This window comes from Leptonychotes weddellii, chromosome 8 (assembly GCF_054177405.1).
Source record: "Leptonychotes weddellii isolate Sample4059 chromosome 8, ASM5417740v2, whole genome shotgun sequence".
NCBI classification, from domain to species: Eukaryota; Metazoa; Chordata; class Mammalia; order Carnivora; family Phocidae; genus Leptonychotes; species Leptonychotes weddellii.
Window position 1 is genome coordinate 18878657 of NC_138376.1, and position 5551 is coordinate 18884207.

The following is a 5551-nucleotide window of genomic DNA, read 5'->3' on the forward strand; positions in this document are numbered from 1 at the left end:
TGAGACACGCACACCTTGTGTTCACACTCACTTCTCCCTGCCTCTGTCTTCCCCCCGCCCCAACCCCCGATGTAAATCTCATGGATTTTCCTTAAGCATTTCCCACAACAGCCAATACCCCTTTAAGACCTTTGGCTCAGCAGCCAGGAGCTTGACACCCAGTGCTTTGGGTACCTGGATACACATTCTTATAAATGGCTAATTTTAGGATAATAGACACAGCAGACAGATGACCAGGAAGGCATTTAATTAGATTGAGTAGACTTTAAAAATGGTTTTTCCCTGTTGGGATCTAGATGGAATATTGGGTGTTTACACTAAAGCAATAACATTTTACAGTTGTAACAGCCCTTGGTGAAAGTGTGCTATGAATTTTCTTAGAAGCCAAAAAAATAAAAATAAAAAAAAGGATATACAAAACGAAAATGTTTTCTGGATGTTTATGAAAGGTTGTATTAATTATTCCATCTAGTCTTCACAGAAATGTTTTCTTGTCTCCAACAAAGAATGGCTCGCACTCAGCCAATGTACCTCATTATTTTGGCTTTACTGGCAATTAAAGAGAATGTCTGATGCACAGGTGACATGGCGACATGGGACAAGGCAGACACCCTCCCACTGGGAGTTTCAGTTCGTCAGGGGTAAGGGCCAAAGGGTTGCCTCAGCAATGGCTCCTCTTAAAAGGCTAAAGGCATTTCCCCCACAGAGAGGTGGTGCAGCAGGCGGCCACTGCTCCTGGACCAGCTTGGGCACTTCGGTTTAAGGGGTTTTCACAAACTGGAGTGTGGATTGGGGATGGGGGCCGACGAGGGTCTGGACCCTGCCTCAGTGGCGGGGACTGGGGCTGTCCACTCAAAGCAAAGAAGTGTTGGGTCACACAGCAGTCACCCAGAAATAGAAGCCTTGCTGGGGGTTACTGTGAGTGAATGGCGGCCAGTGGGCGGTCATCCATACTGAAGCACGTTTGGGATAAAGAATCTCCCACGGGGGGAAGCAAATTCGGTACAGTTAGGTTTTTGCTTGCTGATCGGAGTTCTTCACTGGGTTGATTCAGTGGCCCTCATTCTGGCAGCAGGCGTGGATATCTTTCGTTCCCACCCTGCCACTCCTCCTTCTCTTGGGCTTGTGGGATTCCTGGTAAACTGGACAAGCAGGAAGTAGCAGGCAGTAAACGCCTTGATTGGGTGAGAGGCGAGCAATGACTCCGCCCCCAGCCCGCGTGACCCTTTGATGATCCTCATGGAGCTCCTGGCTGATGGGGGGGATGCGTGGTTCTCACCCAGGAAGGGCTTTTATTCTCATATCTTGGCTTTGATGACATTTGCTCCCTTCCACAGCCCCTTGACCTTTTGCAGACCACGTCCCTAGGACCCCAGGCCTGCGATCTACTTTTGAACCGTACTCTCAGCTAAGCCAAAATTCAGCCCCTGGGCCAGTGTTTTCAAATAGGTCCCCACAGAGCTCTGGGGTCCCCAGGAGGAGCCTCAGGGCCATGAAGGGGGAGCGAGAGACTGAATGGGCATGGCTTCGGATCCTGCGGCCCCTCCCCATTGAATCCCCAGAACTTCCCTGACGTGGGTTGTCTACAGGGCTATAGGATTCTGCGTGAGGTTTTGTTTGAGAGTAAAAAGGGCCCCTCTCCTAAAGGAAATAACAAAAGCTTGAGAGGCTGTGTAGCCCAGGGATTAAGAACATGGATAGCAGTTTGAATTCTGGCTCCCCTACTTCTTAGCTAAGTGACTGCTCTGTGCCTCAGTTTGTCTTTAAAATGGGGATGATAATAGTCCTGTCCTCACAGGTTGTTGTGAGAGTTGGATGAGTTACCGCACCCAGAAAGCACTGACTGAGGGCTGATCGTCACTTTCACCATTGTTCCATGTGACGGGCCATTGTGGGGTCCTAAGGGGGGAGCAATCTCATGGTTAAATCTGTTTTTAAAAAATCTTTCCCTGACAGTATGTTGGAAAGTGGTCACAGTCTTCTCTGTGGAAAAGGGCTTGAAGATCAGGCAACCTCTTGGCTATTGGGAAGCCTCAGGGGAGCAGGAATTGGGGGAACACTCATCCCATCTCAGGTACTGAAGCTCTGGATGTTCGGGAAGAGAGGTGAGCTTGCAGGACCGCCGTGACTATGAGGTGTTTGGATTGCTGGTGCAGGTGGCCATCTGGGGTGGTGGACCCCCAGATCTGGAGCAGAACAGAGGTTGCACAGATAGCTGTTGGGATTATCAGGCTGTAGTAACTGAAGTTGTGAGAATGAATGAGGTCAGCAAGGGAAAAGGTGAAGGATGACCAAGGACTGAATCCAGCAGAACGCTGCCGGTGAGTTAGAGACACCACAGTACCTGTGGAGCCCTCAGCTTGTCCTCGTAATTGGCTGGGCACCTGCAGCTGCTGTCAGGGCTGGTGCCCTCACTGAGCCAGGCAGGCCTGGGAACAAACACACAGGTGACCCTGACAGGCTCTAACCAGGGCATCACCTCAGGTGGTCTAAAGAAGATGGGAGCCTGGTCAGAGTGCACGGAAGTAGGGCCCAGTTCAGCCTCCACAGCAGCTGGTGTGAAACAGAATCACTCACCGCAAGCCATCTGCAGTGTATTCCCCGAACACAGCCAAAATAAAATCTGCAGGGAAGTTGGGAGGATGTTAAATTAAGTAGGTGGCAGACACTATTTGATGACGCTCCATCTAAGTGACAGCTTAGCATGCAGTAGAGGTGGGATGAGCAGGTGGCTGAGGGAGAATTCAGGGTGGGGGCTGGGTTTCTACATCCAAGTGAACAGGGGCACACCCAAATCAGACCCTGTGGCTATACACTCCCATTTCTGTGAGCCCATGGCGCCGAATCTGGTGCTGGGGACTCAGTGGGCGTGTAGCAAATGTTCACAGAAGTGGACTGAATAGACACTCCAGGCAACATTCAAATTCCTCTTGCTTCAGTTCTCCTAGACCTGTCATGGAGGTCTTTTTTTGCCTGAAGTATATGAGTGAACAGTGCCTCAATTCTCTGAATTATTCTCCTAGTTAGTACCATACCTTGGATTTGCTTTTTATCCTAGAGAAGAGTTCATTGAAGGAAAATCTCTGAAAGTGCAGTGATGGGGCTCATCAAAGCCATTGTCAAGATTCATTTCCCTGAAGAGGGTGATGAAGAAAAGCCAGATAAATGTTGCATTTCTCAAACTCAAGTGTTTGGGGAGGAGTGACTGGCTCCTGGTTTCCTGGAAGCAGACGTTGAGCCCAGTTGTATTCACAGGTCATGTTGCTATCAGTGGTGTCCCTTGGTAGCATATTCTCAATAGAGAAACAGCCCATAGTTGACGATTCACGCAGGCTCTCATCCTGGAGCCCAGTGTTGCTCCATTCTCGGCCTCCTTTCAGAAGGAAAGACAACCAGGAGTGGATTTCTCAATACTTCAGCACCACCTTTAATGGTTCATCCATAAAGGAAAATTTTATTTTAGAAAATCTGACATTGCATGTTGGAAGCAAGGAATATAGTAAATCCATGGGTTCCTCCATTCCTTCTAGCATTCATTTGTTTATTTGTTAATACAAAATGTTATTGAACACCTTGTATACTCCAGGCATCAGAAATAGAAATGAATGAGGTAAAGCATCTGGAAGAACCGAGGAGCAGCAGGGTAAAATATATATGTACATATATTTGTAGTATAATGTAGTTAAGTGTAGGGCAGAGGTACTGCGTAAGTATGAAGAGAATGTAAGCTCCATGAGGACAGGATCTCAGTGTCTGTCTTGTTCACTAAAGACTACAGCATACTGGTACTTGGTGTATTTTGCCAAAGGATCCTTCTATCGCATCCTTCTGTTGCTAAGATAGTCATCTGTTTGATTTTAAGCTTTTCATATTTTGTAATGATTTAAATATATATTGACCCAATAACCCAGGTGAAATAACTTTGGGGTTTTTTATGGCTGGGGGAGTGGGGGTGGGGAGGATCAGTAAGGGAAAGAGTATTGCTATAATAATTCTGAAAATTTCAGAATTAGTAGAAACTATTTACTACTTAGACCTGGAAAGAAAAAGGAGGGTTATATTAAAAAGCATTCAGTAACAATTAAAACATAATAAATTACCAGACTGTCTTGGCATTTGTAATTCTTTTCAAATCAGTCCATAGTGTTGCTATATCTACATAATATAATTAAATAATGTTTAGTAATAACTTATGATGTTGCTTTTTTTTTTTTAAAAGATTTTATTTATTTATTTGAGACAGAGAGAATGAGAGAGAGAGAGCACATGAGAGGGGGGAGGGTCAGAGGCAGAAGAAGGCTCCCTGCCGAGCAGGGAGCCCGATGCGGGACTCGATCCAGGGACTCCAGGATCATGACCTGAGCCGAAGGCAGTCGCTTAACCAACTGAGCCACCCAGGCGCCCGATGATGTTGCTTTTTATAAAGAAATGCCCTCTACTATGTTAGCAAAAGCACAATTGTACCAGAGTAGAATGGTCATCACAATACTAATGATTTGTGAGTACTTACTGGGCACCAAACTCTACTGTGGTACACTCATTTCATTTTCCCAACAACTCTGAGGTCTGTGCTATGATCACGGTTGAGGACACTGACCTCAGAAGCTAATGACTTGTCTCAAGTCACACCGATGATAAGTGGGGGATCCAAGGAATCGAGCCCAGTTTAGTGCCTGAGCCAAACTCATCATGAATGCTCTCTACTATTCTCTACAGAAGATATTTAAAGTATTTAGCCTGTGGAAGAAGTACCTTGCATGGGTCGGGGTTTGAAGGGTCATTTTAAAAGACATCACCCTCCCACCACCTTAGTATTATGGTTTAAGTTTTTGTTTTTTGAGATCTACTTCATTCTCACTGTGTGCAGTCCCAGTGGGACTCTTAATCAAAGTGTCCTCTGTTCCCCAAACCAAAGGGTGACATTTAAGCTGAACTGTGCCATTTAACCCTCTCTGGGCAACTCCCAATGGTGAACAGAATGGGTCACCCAGAATGGGAACGTGATTGTACCTGACCCACGGGGCCTGAGGAGTTGTCCAGTGGTTTTGAGCACTGAGATCGTCAGAGAGCTAGGTTTCAGTCACTCAACTCTGTGAACTAACACAGCTTGCATTTAGAGCTGGTTCACAGAGTTGGTTACTGCTGGTGGTAATCCAGAAATTTGAACTTATTTCTCCTTAGGGAAAGGAGGGATCAAACTTTTCCATGTAGTTCCAGCCGGACCAACTAGAAGCAATGAACTGTACATTCCTGGAGGTCGCTTTTTTGTTTTGTTTTGTTTTTGTTTTTTGCACTTTTTTAAAAAAATGATATTTATTTATTTATTTATTTATTTTTATTATGTTCAGTTAGCCACTGTATAGTACATCATTAGTTTTTTTTTGTTTTTTTTTGTTTTTTTTTTATTCTTATGTTAATCCCCATACATTACATCATTAGTTCTAGATGAAGTGTTCCATGATTCATTGTTCGTGCACAACACCCAGTGCTCCATGCAGAACGTGCCCTCCTCAATACCCACCACCAGACCAACCCATCCTCCCACCCCCCT

General features: G+C 45.7%; 1 long non-coding RNA gene across 1 annotated transcript in view; it reads right to left on the minus strand.

The window, feature by feature from the left end:
* Positions 1 to 233: 233 nt before the first annotated feature.
* Positions 234 to 5551, minus strand: part of LOC115944437 (uncharacterized) — a 16784-nt gene continuing 11466 nt past the window's right edge. The window contains exon 4 of the long non-coding RNA XR_014147553.1: positions 234 to 3425. This is a non-coding gene — a long non-coding RNA (uncharacterized LOC115944437). The remainder of the gene's footprint in view (positions 3426 to 5551) is intronic.